Source organism: Magnolia sinica, chromosome 5 (assembly GCF_029962835.1).
Source record: "Magnolia sinica isolate HGM2019 chromosome 5, MsV1, whole genome shotgun sequence".
Classification (NCBI taxonomy): domain Eukaryota; kingdom Viridiplantae; phylum Streptophyta; class Magnoliopsida; order Magnoliales; family Magnoliaceae; genus Magnolia; species Magnolia sinica.
In genome coordinates, this window is record NC_080577.1 from 41,288,148 (window position 1) to 41,312,048 (window position 23,901).

Below are 23,901 nucleotides of genomic sequence, written 5' to 3' on the forward strand. Positions count from 1 at the left end.
GGTCATGGAGAACATTTGTAAAACACCTTCTTGGATGGAGAACTCTGCTTGATACTTGAACTGAATCTAATATATGAGCGTACACTCGAATTACTTTTAAAGTTGACAATTACTTGATTACTATTACGGATTATACTAAGGAATGTAAATAGCAGGTAAAAGTAAAGCATTACACTACTGAATGTAAATGACTGGAGAAAAGTAAAGGATATTACTAATGAATGTAAATGAAGATAATTAAAAGGATAATTGAAAGGTAGATTTGGTTTGATTGGGTTGGTATGAGATAATATGCTTTGTTGAATTCCTTTACCATTGATGGCCTTAACGTGGCCATCTGGATGCCTCCCACATTCTGACGGTTGCTATAATCGTTTCAGCATGACTTAACTCTCTCTGCTTCTAAACTTGCCATCTATCTTATAACCACTTCAGCACGATCACTCTTCACTCAACCACTAGTAAATAACGTGGCATTGCTCGATGTACTCTACTTGTATTACTGTAGAATCCTCTTCGTATATCCCTAAAAATCTTCAAATACAACACACAAATCTATCCTGATTACATGCAACCCATTATAGTTAGCTTTCTTAGGAATTAACGACAATAGAGATGAACATTCCTGTCATGCCTCAGACTCAGTAACCGGACTCACAAGAAACTCGATAGCCGGTTTTGGTCGCAACAACTTCCGTAGTACCCCATTCTCTGCTCCTGAGGCAGGTTCCGATCCTGGAATCCTACAAGGAGGATTTTTATAATCATATAATCAATCTAACACGAGCATACCCAAGATTATAACAAGTACATCTCAGAAATAACTAAGGCACACATAACAAAAATCCACTATAAATTTGAGCTTTAAGATAGATGACAAGAAGGAAATACATCCGTTAACAAGAGAAGAAGAAAAGAAGATCTGCAACTTTGGGTTCTCGGCTCAACTCCTATCCAAGCTCTGCTGCTATGCTGCCAACCTAGGATCTCCTGCATGTATCAATCATGCATAAGCTTGTGGAGAGCTTAGAGAATGGTGAAAGTTTGTGACAATGGTGTGCAGAAGAGTAATAGGAGATATAGAAGGGAAATATGATCAATGTCAATGCCTAACTAAGGCTGTCATGAATACAATGCAATGAGTATTGGGCGCCATACCAAGGTGATGCATAAAGGGCTTATATAGCCGATGCAAATGCAATGCAAACTAATGCCAGTCCTCATATCTAGTCCACATGTCAGTACAGTTCCATCATAAGGAATCTACCAGGGTCTAGTACTCTGCAGAATGACTGCCGCTCTACAGACTCACACAGTTAAACGAGTGTAAGAGACCTCACTACCTGCCTGTGGACAACCAATCACTAGCAAGGCCTGACGGTAGCGGACCCATTCATGAGCTGGTCGGAATCAGCCTAGCAATGCCTTCTCTCATAGGTGGGTAAGGCCACACCCCATTCCAACCGACTACACGACAGTGGGAGTCGCGGCCTAAAGGTGTAAGGCCCTCGTGCACTCATATTTTTCATCCGGTCATGGCGCTGGAGCAGATCCTTGGTACCATAAAAGTTTTGAAAATTTCACATATGGGCATCCTATGCACCCTACATGCTCAAGTAATACATTTTTGGTGTCTATACATACGGCTATCCACGAACGTCTCTGTGGAGGCAAGACCTTGTTGAAGCAAGGGCAATACTATCATGAAATGTGATGCCAATGCATGAGTCACGCATACAGATCATGCACTAGCTCCAAGCACTCGATGTGCACAAGGGGAGAAACTCCATCCCTCAATCATATCAACCCAATGACCACACACAAATGCAATCCAATCACGCAAATGATGCATATGAGTCATGAGGGTGTGCCGTATGACGATGAAGACTTGGAACATACTCCTTCCCAAGGAGAGAAACAAGCTTAGGTACTTAGACAAGTTACTATGGGATCATCCTCTAGTGGGGGCCTAATATTTTGGGGTAGCCCACGAGCTAGGAAGGCCATATAAAAGCCCAAAGGAAGAAACGGTCCTAAGAAGGGTCCAGGTGGGCCTTCAACCACCTATATCCACCCTATGGGACTACCTTAGGGCCACCAAAGAGAACATCCAACCTCAACTGAGTCCCAAAAGGTAGTCCGCTATTACTCGAGTGAATCAAGGCCCAAGGCCTTAAACAATCCAAGGGCCCAGTGGGCAATACACATGGCCCGATACATAGGCAATATGGTGGGCCCTTAAGCGAGGTTTGGGCGCAACCATAAAAGTCACAATCCCACATATTATGGTGGGCTTAATGGGCAGCCTGGTAACCCAAGCTTATGGGCAATTTCTTATGTTTAAAGCAAGTGAATTGGGCCTTACATCTTGGCCCAAGCATGTGGCTAATTTAATAGGTAACCAAGGGCCCAACCACTTGTCTATTTTGGCCCATAAGCCCATCACAATACCATGGTAAGCATAGGCCCAGAGGTCCAATGGGGCCTAACTTAGAAGGTCCAAGATGAGTGGGCCTACCAAGGCCAATCAACATATCGCATATAGGTCCAAATAAGGTTCAATGGAGGTGGGCCTCCAAGCATACATAAATGAGGCCCAAGGACATCTTAGAAGAAGGCAATCTCAAGTGCATAATCAACCCTTAATCTGGTGGGCTATGCTGCCCCAAAACAAACCATTAGGGGCGGCCAGTTTGAGCCTTTTGCTGAAATTTTAACCCACCCATATTCGGGGCCTGTTGGGGGCCCAAGAAAAATCATAAAGGGGTAAATATAAGTCCCCTAGTGGCCCACATGTCTCTATGGATCCCACCAGATGAAGGGACTGATTTAAACACATAAAATAGGTGAACCATCCCGATAGACTGAAAGTCCAACAGTGGTCCAATGGGCCTGGACGTCCCAAGGGTAGGCAGTCCTATGGGCTGAGTAATTGGCCCCAAACTCATCCAAATGGGTCCCAAATGGATGCTATTGAAGGGAGAAATGATCATGACCCCTATGGACCCCACTTGGATGAATGGTGGGACACAAAATACATCAAGGTGGGCCCACAAGATGGCCTAGACGGCTAGCCAAGGCTAGATGCTCTAGCCTCGTGGGCCACTCCAGGCCGCACCACGGATGGTACAAGAGCCTGATGGCCCTGAAAATTTGTAGGATGGTCCTTCCATGAGTGGTCACACCTCTACAAAATTTTACAATTTTTGGATGATTAGAAGTATTTTAATTTAATTTAGAAATATAATTTGTCAAAAAATTCTGCTAAGTGCAGAATTCTAGATAGACCTTGAGCACCCAATGGGGTGGGTTCAGGGTGTCCAAAAATTGAGGAAATTAGATTTCAAACTTTCCATATATATGTAGTACAAGGTAAGGTCCACAAGGTGGCTCACCTGATCAAAAACTATTTTAAAATTTTGAGTTTCCAAATTGCAACCTTGCTGGAATTATAGCAAAAAATTCAGCAAGGTACCTATATTGGCCCACCCTTTTGGGGACCCAAATGGGGTCAGTTCAGGCTAGAATTTGGCATGATTATAGGTGGGATATATACCTTCAAAAATTATATTCCACTTGATACAAAATTCTCCACCAAAAGCCCCAAATCCTGGCATCAAATTGGCCCAAAAATCTGTCTAGATAGATTGGGACAACAACAAGTAATTGAAGGAAATAAAATATAAACATCATTTGCCATGGGATTTAACCCTAGAAATTTATGTTGTGGACCACCCTAGTGGGCCCAAAAAATGTCCAGACCTTCCCCATCATTAAACACCCTTTGCATGTGCCCCATTAAGATGAATTTTAGGGCCACATGTTCAAGGATGGACCGCTATGGGCATCCAAGCTTCATGGATGGTTTGGATTTTTGTTGACCAACACGGTGGGCCACATATGCAAGATCAAAATTCTATCTTAAAGGAAAAATGAAGAATCAGCCACAAGAGGAGGGGCTCCGCCATATTGAGGCCCTCCCCGTCATCAATCACACCATACATTCCATTTGTTCATATGTTACAACAAAGATCCATTACATGCATGTCCTAGATTTAAGATCAATGGTTTGGATGTCATCCCAACCATGATTCTAACGTCTAGATGACCTATCATGTGATGAAATATAAATAATCCTCCATGATGGTGCCCATAAAGGGGAAAACCCCATGCATGGGCATGCATGCATCAAAGAGGCCATTTGGCCACAACTAAGGGATGGTGTAGGATCTCTACCATTGATTGGTGGGTCCTACACTTCCCATATAAAAGAAAAGAGATTTAAGAATGTAAAGATGAAAGTTCTAAATCCAAGGAATACACCCACCTTAGATTGCTCCAATCTCGGACCTCCTTGCTCTTAGTGCACCAAGGGTGATGGATCAAGGGATGAGATGGGATTTGGAAGGTTAATTTTGGAGGAAAAGAGGGGGATTGGGGCTGGAATGGGGTGGATGTCCCACCCCTCTATTGCTTGGAAGAAGAAAATGAGAGGGAGAGAAGAGAGAGGAGTAGAGAGAAAGAGAGAGAAAGAGAGAGAAATCTCTTTAAAGCTAGGTAATGATTGCTTTCTTACCTTGGTTAGAGAGGGGAGATGATTGCAAGTAGGGAGTTACAACCAAAGTTGTAGGTTTAGTAGGTTAGTAGGCTTGTGGGTGGTATTTAAGGGTATGTGGTGTGTGAGATGAAACTTTAGGTAGTGTGTGTAGTGTTTATTAGAAATTGCACTAAAAAGGGAGTGGGCCACCTTGAAAAATGTGCTCTCCTCACTATGTGGAACACATGATCATGATCAAGGGCTAGAATTGAATTGCCTACATCTTATGATCTACACGCCGGATGGATGCATAAGACGCGGCATCAGAACCGTAACGACGATGCGAACAAGATGGCATAGGTTTCGGCTCAATCCGAGTGGGGTCTACGTGACCAAACTTAAGGATGACTACAAATACTATCCGATGGTCGCGGGTCACCGGGATTTGACCGGTAGGACCGCGGGACCAAGATGAGTGAAATGCATACTCACACACACACATGCACACATGCGAACTCGGGTCGGGTCCCCCCTCCCCCAATGTCACTTCGCCTTTAAAAAAAGGTGAAAGCGACGTCTGACCCCTCATAAATGCAGTAGGCCTTTGGTACACTGGCAATACTATAACAACCGTTTCTGACTGATCTAGTCTCACACGTCAGCTCCAACTATCATTTTTTGAAATAAGAGTTAACCCCGTTGTGATGCATGTACATGTATCGTATGAAATGAGAAATTAATGATCCTCTAATAAATACTCTATATCCTCGGCCGATATAGGCGTGATTTCAAACATTCTTCCTTATTGCATGCTTCCTTCTCCATCATTCACCATTCAAATCGTAAATCTTTCTCTCTCCGATCTTAGTAATGGTTGCCTCATCATCTTCTGCTCTATCTTTTCATCAGGATGACTTAGTCACTGTACTGGACATACTCTTCGAGAAATTTCCAATGAAATAGTCTTCAAATCACTGATCAAAGACTATTACTGTATGGGACCAACGTTCTTCCCTGGATTTGCATTGTGCGTATGCTTCTGTCCAATTTACAGACCTTAAACTCCATGGCTTCTCTATAAACTCCATGGCTTTTACAATCTTTTACTCATAATCATTGACCCTTTTGAGGAAATCCTCACTAAAGGAATTGAATCCTTCTCCAAGTCCCCCCCCCCCAATGTCTACCCCTTCACTAGAGATGCCACTGAAGTGTCTAGGATTGATGAACCTCTTCAGGAACTTTAGGAGGTTCTAATAAATTTGTAGTGTCTTGGAGACGCTTATTCTAAGGCTGACTTGGAATTGGAACAATACACTGGCTTACTAAGGGAGTGATCGACCATTCATGCAGAATCTAAGACTCTTGTTCACAACCTTAAGTCTAGGGTTGCGTAGTAGTAATAACTAGGTGAGACCGAGATCGTATCCACAGGGACTTAACTTGTACATACTCTGAAAGTAACTAGAACTAGAACTAGCAATCTAAAAACTAGATAATTGAGATGAATTGTGTAAACTGAACTAATCGAAGTAAGGGAAACTAGAGCGCTAAGGATCCACTTGTAGCTATTGTGATGCTACTTTACTTGATTCAATAAGAACGCAACTGGAATTAAAGTCATATTCTATCCAGTTGAAAGATGAAACAGTTAAATCATAGTGTTGTTGAACTTCATTGAACTAGTTCACACATGAAGCACTAATCTCATGATCGTAGAGAATTCATGCATCAACCATGCCCATATATGATGGTGGATCACGAATTTTACAGATCACTTAACCACAAAAAGAGAGACAAAGATATCAAGAACTTTTCAAGCATCTACTGTAATTTGAGATGTAATAAATCATAAAAAACTAGAAATATTCATTCATTGCAATTAGAAATCAATGAAAGTTTAACATGAACTTGAATCAAAGTAAAATAAACATTAAAATAAACTACAAGCTTCACCTCTTAACTCTAGCTAAGAGATTAGTTAACTATAGACATGATTAAGCTAAAACTCTCAAAGAAAAACATCAAAAACTAATTAACGAAGAACAAAAGAACTCTTGATGGCAACTCCACCCTTTGTTCTGCTCCCCGAACCCTAATTCATACTTAGAATTCCTTCGAAAACTCAAATATATAGGATTTGTTCAGCAAACTTTGGAAACTGCCTCAAATTTACACAAATCATGCATCATCGATGTCATCAGCCAGGTGCTTCGATGACATCGAAGTATGGAATCCCAACTGAATTCGAATTAGAGTTTTGCGCGTCGCACTACATATCTTGTTAATGTCATTGGTAGACTTTCGATGTCATCGAATAGGTTTTCGATGCGATCGAAAATGGTTCAGAATGGTCCAACGAGTTAAGCTTGAAAATCCAAAATTCTCCATGTCATCGAAATGTCTTTGATGACATTAAACCTATCCCTTCGATGGAATTGAAATTTGCACCCATTTGTTCAGCAACTAAACTCGATTTTCACTTAATTCTCGATGTGATCGATTTGTACTTTTGCAAATCTGATTTCTTCCTTCTTCACTTGGTTTTCTTGAATCTTAGGACCTTGAAATCTTCAATCTTAGTCTCCAAAGATCCATCCTTTGCCTTGGTAATCTTTGAGCATCTATTTCTATGCTTTTAACATCCTTTTCAATCCAAGCTCTCAAAATCACCTCGCAAAACAAACATGCATAAATAAATCAATTAAACACTATCATGTCCAAAAAATCAAGATATAAATAAGGGAAATATACAATATTTGACACTAAAAAACTCTGTCGACCCTCTACGATGCTGCTTGGAAGGGTCAGTTGCATTGGTTTGTCAGCATCGTTTTGACATGGTGATGTTACAATTGCTCAAAGCCCAATGCAACGATCTGGTCGTCGATCTCTCAAAGGTCGCATACCTATATCCCGAATGGGATCGGCCGGATTCTCAAGAGATTTTGGCTTTCATCAAGTCTCAGATCAAACTCTATCGAACTCATTTGCAAGAAGGAAGCGCTTATGAGAAGGAAGCTGAAAATGAGGTCGAAATAGTCGACTACTATCTTGACGAGGTGATAGGCTTCCTACATCATTCCACAACCGAGAGTTTGTCATAGAGCAGCAAGCAGGCATTGGTTAAGAAGGCTAAGGAGTCTTCTCTCAAGGAGTTCGAGGAAATCCGGGTAGCTTATAGTTGAACTACTCGACTGACCGATTATACTTCTTTATTGTACACACTTCCCTTTTGTACCTAATTTCTGAACAGCCGATGACTTAAGGCCCTTTTCCTGCAATAAAAAAATCATTCATCCTGTAATCAGTGGAAGGACATTTATTAGTCTCTTCGTGCTACTCAGCCTGATCTTGCACTATCTCATATAAGGAAGGATAGTATATTTTTAAAAATCAACCATTGATTGAAGCCTTCATAATCTTTCCGTTCATATCACGTAAGAGATAGGTTCCACCCTTAAGGACTAAAGTGACAACATAGGCCCCATCCCAAGTAGGTGACCATTTTTTACCTAAAGCTTGATTTGTGTGCCCTATTAGTAACACCACCTTTTAGACCTTATCTCCTTCTCTAAAGGATTGTCCTTTTATCTTTTTATTATATGCTCGGGCAACAATAGCTTTGTTGGTGATGATTGAATTTAAGGTCTTCATCCGAGTTTTGTATGTCTAATCTTTCGAACTCGACCAACATCACTTCTATGAACTCGGGAGGAGTTAGCTCAGCTTGATGTGTGACTCTCAATACTGTATCATGTCCGTATGTTAATGTAAATGGAGTCATTCTAGTACTGGTATGGGGTGAATTTCTGTATGCGCAAAGCTCCTCGGATAGTTTTATATCCTACTCATGAGAATTTCTTCAATCATTTTCCTTAGGATATTCTTTATCACCTTGTTGTTGGCCTCGACCTGACCATTGGCCTGCACATAATACGACGTCAAATGCAGAATTTTGATTCCATACTTGTCGGCCATAGCTTTCACTTCTTTTGTTAAAAATGTTGCACTCCGGTACATAGTGATTGATTCTAGAATTCTGAACCTATGGATGATGTAAGTCTCAATAAATTCAATTATCTTCCTATGGCGGACTCCCTTTATAGGTTTTGCTTCTGCCCACTTTGTGAAGTAATCAGTAGCCATAATGATTAAAGAATCTATACGTACTGATGATGGATGAATTTGACCTATTAAATCGATCACTCATCCCCAGAAGGGCCACAACTTGATAATTAAGTGAATCTCGACCGTGGGCACGTGTTGAATTGGCCCATTTTTCTGGCATGCCTCACATCCTTTAGTGTATTGAATACAATCAGCCAGCATTGTCGGCTAGAAATACCCCTAACACCTAAGCATGAGCCTCATTTTCCTCCTGCTTTAGTGAGACCCATATCATCCTTTGTGAACCTCACCCATTACTAATAGCTTCCTTTTTACCCAAGCACCTTAGCGGTACACCATCAACTCCTTTTCGGTATAATTTGCTATCGATCATGACATAATTAACGATCGATCTCCTCAAATTCCTTCTAGCTTTGGTCCGTGGGTTTTGAAAATAGCCCATGAGAGGAGCTCCCCAGTTATCTTCTTTTATTTCAACTTGGAATACTTTCATGATTACTTTTCTTTTGAAGACTAAAGGTAAAGACCTCCTTTGCACTGTGACCATTCTCTTAGATGATCCTTTCAATATATTCAGCCTTGTGGTTAGTTGTGTCATTTCATTACCATCCATGTTGTGGTCTCAAACAACATGCACCAATTCCACCTCATCAAAGCCATCCAACATTTGGGAGGCGTAATATGGCAATAGCGTTGGGCTAGTGCACTTGAACAACCTGCCATTTGATTTATTACCGGTTGTGAATTGCCCACGATCATGATATTTTGTGCACCCAGTTCCATTAGAAATTCCAGGATGATTATCATGGCCTCATATTTGGCTTGATTATTGGTACACTCGTATTTCAATTGAAATGTGAATTCTTGTTTGTTTCCATTCGGTACGATCAAGATAATCCCAGCTCCTGAAGCTTTATGGGTTTTTTAACCATAAAAAATCAGCTTTCATGGAGATAAGTCTTCCCTAATTTTGGCATCATTCTTAATGAAGAAGGTTGACAGAAAATCCAAAATCTTGGTGACTGTGCAGGCTTCGAGATGAGTTGATATATACAGTGGTTTGAGATGTTGTGTCATGCCATGGGTGTCCCTCTCTATGACCACCCTTTAAGATGTTGCTCATGATTCTACTGTGATGGTATTTACTTGTGACGCTTTGCCCACTCCTAATGCCCTTTTGATTGCTTTTTCCAGATGAAAGGAGACATGTTGTATTACCACAGGGGGACTAAATTCTTTTACATCGCCCACTATCTCACTTGGCCGGGCTGGCTTAGCTTGAAAACTAGAGGGTAAAGTTAGCATCATATTGCAATGAAAGATCACATGTGGCAATGTCCCAAACATAATCTCCAAACCTCTCCATTGCCCCCTTAGTGTTTCTTAACCAACTTGCTTATTAGAATCCATATCATAATGCCCAACGTTCATGTTGCCAGCAGCATCCAATGACATGGAAGTAGGTGAATACACCTGTAATGCTTTACCCATTGCTACCAGTTCATTTATCATCCAATTGTCCCTTGAGAAGTATTCAACACTGAGATAATCAGACAAATTATCACATCATCATTATCCCCTGGTCCTGCTGACCCATTAGGCTGAGTAACTTCCTCCATATCCTGATCGTACAACACAAGCTGTAAAACTGCCTCGACCGTGTTCATGGTCAGTTGTTCCTTAGACTGAAGGATTCTCTAGAATAGTCGTAGCCACACTACTTTTGATCGAGATGCATCCTCAGCCTCTACCAATTCATTCTTCATAGATTCTTTGCACCGCTACTAGCGTTGTTTTTGAGTTCGGGTCATCGCTTCGGGAACGGGTGGAATTTGGAATGAATGACCCATTTCCAAACTTCCTTCTGAGTTGATGGGGGTTTGACCATCCTTTGACTTGGTACTCTCTCCCGAGGGTGGTGACCAAGTGGTGGAAACATTTCCTGCGGTCGATGGAGACCGCCTTTTTTAGCCATCCTTGGAGTTATGTGTTGAACTTGCCCACTGGTCGAGGTAGTCCTCCCCAACCCAGGATAGTCATTCTAGCACATCGGTCACTTAATTGTGAACCTCGACCTTCTCATCAAACCGTGTTCGACCGCCTAGTGGTCAAAGTGGGAGGTTGATATCGCCTCAGCCTAGGTTGTCGCGATGCACCATCATGGTTACTTCGACCAAGATCAACCCTCTATCGCAAGCGATTGGCCTCCGTAGGTTTGCCGTAGCCATATTGATGTCAATGTTAGGCGGAAATGGATTAGTATTGATCAACATTGCTTCTTCACCCTTATCAGGTAACTTCAGTAACCCATGATCATTGTTATCCTGAATGACGTTCCTGAACATAACACATTTGTTAGTCGAATAGGAACAAGTTCTGTACCATTTGCAATATTCAATTTTTTTAATTCATCAGCCGAGGATATCTTGTGGTTGATAGGAACCTTGGTAAACTTCCTGGCTAACATAAATTCAAATATCTCATCGGCTTAGGCCTTTCGTGTAGTTGATGTGCCCTCTATGAGGTCATGAGTCCACTATATGTTACAGAACCCTTTTTTTTAAAGATTTCACAACCTTGATTTGAAAATTTCACACTATGATTATTATCGCATATTTGAGATATGCTTAACAGGTTGTGTTTTAGTCCCTCAACATATAAAACATTCTTAAATAAGGGAAGATTATAGAGTTGAACTGTACCTTGGCCAATAATCTTGCAGTTGCTACCATCACCAAATGTGACTGACCAATCAGTCATATCTTTAAGATCGGTAAATAAAGCCTTGTCACCTGGCATATGCCTGGAGCATCCACTATCTAGGTACCACTTTGAATGACTTGTAGCTTTGAAAGCAGTGTGGGCAACCACGCAAGTAACCTTAGGAACCGATTTCATAACAGTTTTGGGTTTAGGATAATAGTTGGTCTTCTTCTGTCTGTTGTTATAAGAATGACCTACTGAGTTAGATTTTAAAAGCTCCTTAAGCAAATCAACTATTTTTTTCGGCTAAAGGATTTCGGTTCTGATTTGTATAGTTGACAAAATTGCTTTAAGGTTTTTGAAAAGTTTTAGCATTTTTAGAAAAACCTTGAATGATACTTTTCCCTTTTGAGTTAGAGGTTTCTCCTTTCACAAACTTAGGAGGAGTATTCTTTTGTTTAGAAGGTATATTCTTATCGTAGCCCAACCCGGATCTGTCGCCACATTTTCTAGATCCGGATAAGAGTTTTTCAAACTTTAAATCTCCTTGGGCATACCTCCATGTATCCTTTAAATTCAAAAGTGAAGAGTTTTCAAGTTTAAGTTTGTTATTTTTAGATTTAAGATTTTCAGTCAGGGAGATTTTAAATTCTAAATCGCATTTAGTCTTTTTAAAACAATCTGAAATATGAGATTTTTCTAAAACAAGAGACTCATAATTTTCTTTAAGCTTTGAAATTTTTTCTTTTTGAACTTTTAAGTTTGACAACAATTTTACAAATTTCCTTGTATAGGGCATTGTAAGCATCTTGAAGATCATTTTCATTTTCACAATCACTATTCAGATTTTCTTCATTTGTTTAATCATCATTATCTGAAAATGTGAATTTGGCTAAAGTCATAAGAGCTTTAACTTCACTGTCCGACTCGGTTTCAGAATCTTCTGATTCAGAAGAGGCTTCAGAATTAGAGGATTCATCCCAAGTAGCCGACATACCCTTCTTTTTGGGTTTATCTTTTTTAGGACACTTGTTTGCCAAATGCCCATATTCTTGGCAGTTGTAACACTAACTGTCTTTTAATGATTTTTAAGATTTAGATTTAGGTTTAGATCTTTTCTTATCAATTGCTTTTTGAAAATCAACCTTCTTTTTACTTTTGAAAATTTTGTAAAACTTTTTCGCCAAAAGGGCCATATCATCTTCAGAGTTTTCTAAATTAGAATTTTCTTGAAAACTATTTTTAGAAGATTTAAGAGTAATCAATTTTTCTTTTGGAGCTTTAAAAGTTAACTCATAAGTCTGTAAAGAGCCAACTAATTCCTTACCCTCATATTGTCCGTATCACGAAGTTCCTAAATCGCGGTTACCTTAGAATTAAACCGTTCAGGAAGTGAGCGCAATATCTTTGCATACACTTTACTTTCTGGGATTTTATCACCAAGACCCCACATAGAGTTCACAATGTCATTTAATCTAGTATAGAAGTCCATAAACATTTCATTTTCCACCATAAGAATTTCTTCAAATTTAGTTGTGAGGATTTGGACTTTAGATTTCTTGACGATTGATGTACCCTCGTGTGTCATTTCTAATATATCCCATGCTTGCTTTGCAGAATCATAGGATATAATTCTTTTGAACTCATCTGGTGATAGTGCGCAAGTGATTGTATTTAGTGCTTTTGCATTTGCACTACTCTCACTTTTCTAAAGTGTGGTCCAAGAAAAAGAAGCTGTTATTCTCATTATTTTTGAACCATCGATACCAGTCACTTCAGTGGCAAGAGGGGTCCATTCATTCACTGTGGCTTTCATCCATGGATTTAAGGAAAATCCTCATCCTGGCTTTCCAATAGGCATAATTGGTGCCATTAAATGGTGGAGGCCTAGTGACTGAAAGGCTATCAAAATTTGACATTTTATATATAGCTTAAATCGTTAGCTCAGGAAATGAATCCAAGAATAAAGAATTAAAAACGAGCTATTAAGCTTTGATAGCACTTGAAAAGGCCAAGCTATATGTCCTAGAGGGGGGTGGGGGGGTGAATAGGATTGTGCCAAATTAAACTTTTAACAACGGAAACTAAAGAACATGATAGCCAACAAAAGAAATGAAACAAATCACAATACAGAAATGTAAAACAACCTCATATTCAAGTCTTGAGAGGCTGATACAAATGTCGTTCTAAGGACGACCTTGAATCATAAAAACCAAGGTTTTATGACAGGACAACCTTACTAGAACGATAAGTATCAATATCCTAAATTGAAGAGGAATTAAAAAAGGAAAATAGCAGAAAGTAAAGTCTAAACTATTACAACATTCCCACAATACTTGAAATGTAAATATTACAACATTTACATCCACACATACATCTCACAATTCTGAATGATAAAAGATAGGAAATATTAAACGAACATTTAAACCACAAGACACAAAGAATTATAGTGGTTCGCCTGTGTGTACACTAACTGTTAAACAATAGCCACACAGCTACTCCACTCCTAATATGCTCACACAGGGGATATCAGCGTTCACTATCAAAATAGGTTTTATAGGTTCACCTAAAACCTTCCCAATTGTGTCTTTTATATGGGCTTACACAAATCAAAAACCCTACTTTCTGAGTTTTCTGGCTCTCCTCAGATAATCAACATAATGAGATTTTTCTGGCTTAACCTCAAACAAAACCAAAATAATTAAATTTACAATAAATGTAAAATACTTGGATTTCTCCTTTTGTTGTAGCTCAGAAGAACCAATCGGAGTAGAAGTTCGAATGTGAAGTTCAATATCCAATACTCACTTTGATATGGTTCTAAGTTCTAATGGATTTTAAATTAAACCAGTTGGGCTAGCTATATTTGATTTTGATTCTAAGAAGAAGAAATACAACAGTTCCTCTTTTCAATTTAGATTGGAATATAAAAACAAAATCAAATTAAATAAGCTAATCAAAAGAGAATATTAAATAAGCACATTGTAGCTTAAAAATAAACACAAACTCATCTCAGAGTGATGCCTTGATTTTACTTGAATTGAGTTATCAATCTCTGAAATTCGTTGTCTATTTATAGATGTAAAAATCACGCCTATGACTAGTCCTGAGTACCCCACGACTGGTCGTAGATGAAACGAATTTTTGAATTTTCAAGCGGGATTGAAACAGACGGTTACACGACCGGTCGTAGGGTGTCTATGAGTGGTTGTAGGACCTCTATGACTGGTCGTAGAAAACTCACGACTGGTCATAGGACTTAAGGATTCATTGTTGTAGTTTAAGTCGAAGAACAAGGACTGGTCGAATGACTAGCCGACACTGTTCACACGACCAGTCGAACAGAGTCTAGGACTGTTCGTAGATAAATAGAAAATTCTGAACAATTGCAATAAACTTAGGACTGGTCCTGAATTTTCTAGGACTGGTCGAACCTGTGCTAGGACTAGCCGAATAAGGTCCCAGACTAGTCTTAAAACAGACCACATACTTATAAAGTAATTCAATATGAATTATGTATTCAAAATGACCTACCCTAAGGTCAATTTAAGGTCTATCATACTTGAGACATGAAGTATGAACATTGAAACTTCATTCAATCAGATGAAGGTTGACCTTTGAACCTTATGAAGCTTAAGATCCCTACTTGATGTAGCTTGATCTTGAGATCTTCTACAACTTGGATTTGTCTTCTTAGAATGTACTTCATTTTTTAACATCATCTTTAGACTTGAACAAGCGCTCTTTTGATTGACGTAGTTCTGAACATTGAAGCTTACAGAAGAGGATCAGGTACATGACCTTGCATTTCTTGAAGCAGATCACCATACTTGACTTGAAGCATTGATGCAATCTCTTAAACATCCATACAATAACAAAATATACAAGACACATATAGAGGTTTTGGCACCATAAAATTTGACAACCAAAGGAGCATGAGACCATAGCACTTACAAGTACACTCCAAGTGGAAAAGACCTCACTACCCGCATGGCCAGTAGTCTGCCAATATCTACCTGGCTCATCGATAGCGGACTCATTTTCGAGCTGGTCAAACTCAGCTTAGCTTGCCCCCTAGCATCGGGTGGATAAGGCCACATCCCCTTCCAACCGATCCCGACACAATGGGAGACGTGGCTTACTGGTATTCCGCACTCGAGCGCTCATGTATCCACTTAATTTAAAAGTTGGAGCATCCCCTGGCCACGGGCGTTTAGGGACTTTTACCCTAGGACATCAAACGTGCCCAAGTGCTAGAACCAAACATTTCCGGTGTCTAAGCTAGTTATCCACGATATGCTTGTGGAAGCCACAACCCTGATGTCGCTAAGGCGCACATATGACATGAACCACGAGATGCCTGAGCCATACTATCCTACCATGCATCAAACCTACACGTACTACACTCATGTGGGGGCAACTTCGTTCACAGGGAGCCCCATAATCAACCAGCCCAATGGCATATGCTACTCCTCATAACAAGCATACATATGATGCGCATGGACATGAATCATGATGTAATAAAGTACACTGGCTTGATTATCAGATAAGGCAAACAATAGTAGCCATAAATGTCACATCCCAAGGGTGTAAACTAAATGACATGCCCCGAGCATCAAACCTATGCATACCGCCTGCTTAGGTCGGGCAACTACGTTTCTCAGGGAGTCCCATAAACAATCAGCCCATTGGCACATCTATGATCAATCACTCATAATAAGTATGCAATGATGCACGTAGGCATGTATTATGATGTTATACTAAGCATGTTCTCAGTTTATTGATCTCATACAAAATGCGAGATGCATGAGTCATATCATCTAGTCATGCATCAAACCCGCACGTGTCGCGCGATCATGTAGGGCAACACCGTCTCACAAGGAGTCCCATAAACAATTAGCCCAATGGAACATGCTATGATCAATCACTCATAATAAGCATGTAATGATGTGCATGGTCATGTATCATGATGTTATGCTAGCATATACTCAGTGTGTCCTACTAGCTTAAGCACATTAGCATGATTGACAGATATAACATTAATCGGCCCAATACATGACGGGGTCCACAAAATGACAGCATATCGATCACAAACATCAAGATAGGCCTAAATAGTGAATATACCCAATCTGATATCACATATTCTTCTATATACGACAAGGGAAATGATGATGATGTACAAATGTCAAGGATGAGCCTCACACTTGTCCTAAGAAGGTAAATGGACGGTGTGATTGATACATACATAACACGAAGTCCTCGCAATCAATTTAAAGGTAGGGTACATCACATGGGGTGAGTCAAGCGGGTATAGAACAAGTGGGCTTCCTCACTCTCTTAATCATGTAACAAGTGGGCTTTCTTATGGGGGTTCCGTTATGAATACAAGGCTGGTCTTTGTTGGATCCATTCATCTAGGACTATGTGTCCTTGCAAGTGGGTCGGGTAGTCCACTCATCATCTAAGTGGGCCTCGGGTTGAGTCACTAAGCTTGGGCAAACACATGCATCTATGTGGACCACATTTACTATGGAAGGCCTGATACGAAATCATAAGGAGGGCTTTAAAGCTTAGGTAGTTCTACAGGGTATGGTGGAAAGAATCATTATCAGTGGGGTCCAATGTTTTGGGGTAGCCCAACAAGGGGAGATGGGTATCATGGGGGCCCAATGGTTTAGGATAGCCTAACACAGCGAGGTCTATCTGTCAAATATGTAGGATGAGAAATGGGCTTATCAATGGGTCCTGGGGAGGTTTACTAGTGCGGTCCACTTGTGGGTTGAATCTAACTCACAGTGGGGCCCATAACCTTCAGACTAACTGGGAAAGTGGATGGGCAGCATGTGTAGAACACACATATCATGGTAGGCAGCCCAAAGCCTAGAAAATGAACGAATAACACACACGATAAGGTGTGGCCGCACAAGGAAGTCCCGCAACTTGGATATGGTGGACTATATGCATATAACACATATGTCAAGGTGATCTTTAAGGATTGGGCAATTCTACAAGGCATTGTGGGAGTACCATCAATACCAGGGGGTCTAACAATTTGGGTTAGCCCATAAAGGTGAGATGGGCAATACTTATGGGGGCCCAATGATTTGGGATAGCCCAATAAGGGAAGTATATTGATGGGCCAAACAACCGGCCCTAGGGAGGTGTACGACGGGGACATTTAACCACCATTTTCAACATGGACATTTAACCACCATTAATCCCAAGGCGTGGCCCATTAGGAACATAGAATCTAACTACAATGGGGCTCATGACCCTTATACTGGCTAGAGAATGGATAGGCAACATAAATATTATCTCATACATCACGGTAGGTCTCTCACATCACGATTGGGCCTCATATATATCTATATACACACACACACACACACACACACACACACACACATGCGGACACACAATGGGCCTCACACATAAAATGGGCCTCATATACATCCCAGTGGGCCTCATGTACATCACAATGGGCTTCATCACCAGGGCCTCATATACATAAAATGGGCCTCATATACATCCCAATGGGCCTCATATACATCACAATGGGCTAGGAACAATGGGTGGGTAGTGTGTGTAACACATACATCATGATGGGCCTTATGGGCCAGCACATATGGCCTAACAAAATAGATGGGTAGCATGAACATAATCACATACTTCTCGGTGGGCCTCTTGGGGCAGCCCATGTCCTAAAAGAATAAATGGACAGGGGACATACAAGGCTCCAATGACTGGACATCCAGCCCCTTCTGGGCTTGCTAGACGTCCAGAAATCTGGACTGTTTGGAGTTAATAACACATCATGGCGGGCTTACACAGTGCAGATGGGCCCCACTAAATGGACAGTGTGGATGAAATACATACAGTAGGGTGGGCCCTGCACATACACAATAGGTGGGCCCTGCACATACTCAACAGTTGGGCCCTGCACATACAGCAGTTGGGCCTTACATCCAACAAAATGGATGGACGGCGTGGATATGAAACACATACATCATGTGGGTCCCACCGTCCCATGTGTGGACGGTGTTAGACACCATGCGACAGGTGGGTCCCACCGTCCCACGTGTGGATGGTGGATGGCGTGAATAAAACACTTGCATCATGGTAGGTCCCACCGTCCTCTGCTGGACGATTGTAATGACCCGGAAATTTTGTGCCAAGACCCGAGTACTACCTCTATCTTTCCTTAGTTATTTTTTGGGGTAATTAGCGCTTAACTCGATTGCTTGTGAAATTTGCATCAATCACTTTTAATTAGATTTGCATGACTCAAAATCTGTAGAATAGTTAGCGCTAGGTTACTTTGAAATCTGGGATTCATCGCTAAATCCAGTTGCTCTTGGAAATTTTTAGAAGTTCTGGATCGGACCTAGACCACGCGTCGTAAATCCGATAGTGAAGATCTTAGGCTGTATTGGTCACCATGTTGGACTTGACAATCACCTCAAAAATCAAGTCCAGATGATGTCCTGGGTCGATTTGATTGAGTCCAGAGTGAAGAGTGTGAGAATGGTGAGAAATTTAATAAGATTTTATAAAATCTGAGTCTTGTCGCTTGCGCGATGATTTAAGCAATCTGACTGTTGGATTCTGACCCAATTTCACCCTCTGATCAGGAAAGGTGGCCCAGGCATGTCCTAGTGCTTGTGGTCTTGATCGAGATTCAGTGACCGTTGAATTGAGTGTGGTCCGCCACGGCTGATCTGAAGATCCGATCGGTACAAAAACTCAGCTTGACCTAGATCCATGGTCAGTGAGCTTAAGTCCGACCTTTCGTGGTAATAGGCCCATCGGAAGTGCTTCGTTGGATTGAGAGAGGCCTGTTTTGGTTATAACCTAAGTATACCTTGGCCTTGGGGTTATTTTCATCAATGTTAGGCCTATATATAAACCTTAAAACCCTAGCTCTCTTTTCCATACGAATTTCCTAACCCTAGTTAAGAAAGAAAGAGGAAAAGAGAGAGAAAGTCAGAGAGAAGTTGGTGAATCGGCTTAGATTCTTTCCTGTTCTTCTTCATCCTTAAACCTTCACTTTAGAATCATTATTCCGGTGATTCTGAGTTCATCTTTAGGTAAGTTAACCTAACCCTAATCTGTTTTAGATCTTGGAATAGTTTTTGTGTTGTTGTAGCTCATTTCTATTCTTGCTTTAGGTTATCTTGTCACCGTTGACGAAGACATATCATCTGAATCAGTTCGGTGTTCCATTTCTGGTTAAGGTGTGGACTTTAATTGTATAGGTTATGGTTTTCAAGGCTTTCAATGCCAGTGAATGGTTTATTCTTGCTATGAATGAGATTTCACATGCTAAATACTATGTTTATTTTGCGTTCCTGATATGCATGTGTTATATTGAGTTTTGTGTATTCTATGTATATGTATAAAGTACCGTATACGTATAAAATATGCACATGTGATTGCCATGATTATCTGTCGTGTATCTATGTTAATTGTATGTGTGACAACTCTGACAACTCCTTGGTAAAAGGAATTGTCCAAATGCGTGTATTTCAACATACGTCATGTATGTTGTATTATGTATTCTAAGTGTTTGTAGAAATGTCTGAATGATCTAAAGTGCTACATATTAACCTAATTGCAGGCGTTGAGAAGCGATTCTCAATTCTCCCATTGGTGTGTATGATTTCCTTCATGCAAGTTACATTCCTTGTTGTTTAACTTCTAGTATTACTTATGCTTAAATCCATGTTAAGTTGAGATTCTTCAAATGCTTACTTACTATATGATTTGAGTTGTTGTTCCATTATTATTCTAAATTGTTGATATCAATATCTGTTATAGTGGAATGTGTTTGGGACTATGGATAGTCCAGGAAATCGGTAATCTGCCTTAAGTTCGTGGCTGAGGTTGCTTTCGCCACGTAGGACGTGATTAGACGAACCCGAGTCGTATTAGAGTTGTCGGCAGTGGTTTGGCCACGCGGAGTGTTTGCGCACTCTATGTCGTTCAACCCAACGTGCGCTCGTGCTAGTCGAGTTCGTCAAGTAACCCAATCGTCCGATGTATGTTCACCATGTATGGACGCTATTGTTTGAATCTAGGGTACCAAACTTACCGATGAAATCCTGTTAACCATGGTACCTTGATCCGCTAAGACTCATGAGCCAGACATGGTAGTATGGGACACCGTGGTTAAGCTGTCGGCCTACGCTGGGGTGACGAGCCTCCCTGTAGTGACCAGAGAGCAACCAAACTCGTGAGCCGATTATGGTGGTATGGGACACTATATTCGTGCTGTCGGCCTACATTAATTGGTGATGAGCCCTTTGTAGTGACCTCGAGCATGCTTGGATACCTCGTTGAGGTGACTAACCTTATTGTGGTAATGAAGGTATGATAGACGTGCATTGATTGGTGATGAGCCCTTTGCAACGACCTAAAATCATATGATCGTATGAGATGATCTAGGACTAACGACCCTAGAATGGATCACTGTTTGGATGGTGATATGAGGAAGGTACCTTAGCTTCCCAATCCTGCTGTATGAAAAGGACTAATAACAACTTGGTAATCATCTTCATGCACCGCATTTGCATGTGCTTTGTAGACGTGGCACACTTTAAGGCGATGTCATGCGTAACGTAAGATGAAGACGCTGAGGGTGTACGAGCGAGGGCACGCATCATTTTTCATACATCCTTGCATTAACAAGAGTACTTAGGACATGTTTGATTGTTCTGCTTTATCATTACTGCTTGATTGAACTGATAACATGTAAACCTTTACTTTATTGTTCCACTGAGTTGATCACTCACTCCCACGTTTTGGGGCGGTGTTAAACACCCACCAGACTCTGTCGTAGCTGCAGATGTTGATGAGACTTCTGAGGCAGAGCGGGAGATCGAGGATGATGAGGTCGCTTTCTCTTTTACGCAGTTTTCAGACGGGTTCTAGTGAGCCTTGTTCTGATGCGCGGAATGCTAGGATTTCTTTTGGGAATTAAATGATGTAATTTGATACTTGTAATTTTGATAGTAACACTTGAAATACGACCTGGTATGTATATGTATTTCAGGAATTTACACATGTACACATATATTTCTTTAAGTCTTCCGCTTGCGTTCTTCACTTATCCCTGAATTATATTTGCTATTTGGCTTAATCTATTCCATGTTTTATTCACTCATACAGACAACATACATCCATCATTCAATATGTTGCATAAGTGATGTTTTGAAACTCGGGAGCTGAGTTATGCTCGACCCCCGAATTTTAGGGCATTACAATGGTGGACAATGTGAATAAAACACTTACATCATGTGCGTCCCACTGTCTAGACGCTGGATGGTGGATGAAGGACATACATCTGGCGGGGCCCACGTCCCACGGACGGTGTGAACACCACACATGCAGTACGTGCAAGGAGGGTCCCATCTACTTTAAATCAAAGATGATATTTGTGTCTCCCTTCGTCCAGGCCCGTCCAGGCAGGTGGGCTTGCCCGCTAGACGATCAGTCCAGTAGCAAGGCGGGCCCTGCCTTTTGGACAGACGTTGTGGATTAAATGCATCACGGTGGGGTCCACATGCATCTGACCCACCGAGCTTGGAATCAAGCTAATATTTGTGTTTTCCTCTCCATCCGAGCCTGTGTGACCAACCAGCCACACAGGCCCAGAAACGGGCAGCAGATGGGCTTGGAAGTTAGGCAGTGGGCATACCATTGGATGGATGGTCTAGAATCACATGCTTTAGTAATGGTGGGCCATCAAACCAGGGAGAGAGAGAGAGAGAGAGAGAGAGAGATGTGTGATGGAGGCACGTAGCCACTATGAGCCCCTCTAATACATGCATCTATACATACATCAAGATGGGTCCCAAACGTGTGGGCCCAGAAACAAAATCAAGGGTGGAGATTCCATTTCCACCATAAATCAGGGCCTAGATGGCCTTCATGCACTAGGAGATTAAATCAAACATCATGGTGGGGTCCATGGAGAATGGCCCCACCATGGATACATACATGCAAGCTTGGTGGGCCATTAGCCACACCTAAGGGCGAGATGGGATCCTGACCATTGATTGGTAAGTCCCTCTTGTCCCAAACATAAAAACAAAGGAATCTAGTCTAAGGAACACCCACCTTTCCTTCTTCTTCTTCCTTAGTGCTCCAAGGCTCTAATGGGGCTACTTCAATGGTGGAGATGGGTTTCTAAGGGCTGGATTAGGAGGGATTAATGGTGGAATGTGGCTAGATTTTGATGGATTTTCTCTCGAAGGTGGGACATCCAAGCTTCTCTTGGGTTGCTAATGGAGAAAGTGAGAGAGAATGGGAGGGAGAGAGGGGTGTATATGAGATTAATCATGAATTATAAGGTGATGATGAAGGGTGTAAGAGCATGAAGAAGAGAAAGAGCATGCTTGAAATGATTATGTGTAAGAAGCATGGGGTTATGGTGATGTCATCCTAGCTTAGGTAGGCTAGGGTGATGTCACCCTCATGATGGGTTGTAAAGATTTTTCTTTACCAGGAAATCTTGGGTCCCACAACACGCGATACATGACCGAGATAATGCGCTGGCCACATCTTTCAATCTAAACGTCGCATTGGCGCACTAGACACGACGTTGGAACTGCGGCGACGACGTAGTCACAATGGCATAGGTCACGGGTTTAACCAACTCGGGTCTACTGGATGCGACTTGAGGTCGCTCGCAAACGCATTTACAGGTCGTAGGTTATTGGAATTCAACAGAGAGGATCATGGGATCTTAAGGAATGGAATAGTACTAGGACACAGGCCTTACAACTTTCCCCTCCTAATAAAATTTGTCCTTAAAATTTACGCTACCACTTGGAACAAATGAAAGGAAGAGGAAAATGGCATCATCATGTACATCAAAATACAATATAAGGTATAATCAATCAACAAAGAGATGGGGATAGCACTCTCGAATCTCAACCTCTCACTCCCAAGATGTCTCATCTATACTATGATGACCCCTACTGAACCTCGGATCCCTGATCAGAAACGATCGAAACTGGGATGCCTTGCACCTCACAATCTCATCAATGATTAATCTAACAAGACGGTCCTAAGGTCTGGTCGTGCGAATCATCGACGACTCCTCCTGACGACTGAGAGTCCTGCTGGGGAGGTGTATGCCCCCTCTGTGGTCATTGTTGCTACGGTTGCTGCTGGGGTCTCGGTGGCAGGTACTACCATCATTGCTGCTGTAAAGGCTACTGTTAAGGACGGGGACACTCATGCCTATGATGCCCCGTCCCACTGCATCCGAAGCAAACACCTGAGAATAGTGTAGATGGTGCTGAAGGTGCTGTTGGCGCTCGAAAGGATGGACGGTTCCTGTTCCTCAGCAGTCATCGACCCTGCCACTGTTGGAAGCTACTAGTGGGGGCCTTCCTTTTTCGACCTCCTCTCTAGCCTCGGACCCTTTGGGAATCGACCCATTTTCCTCATATATTAGGGCCCGCTGTACGACCTGTTCAAATGTCGGGAGCATGTGTCCAACGACATGACTCTGAAGGCCATGG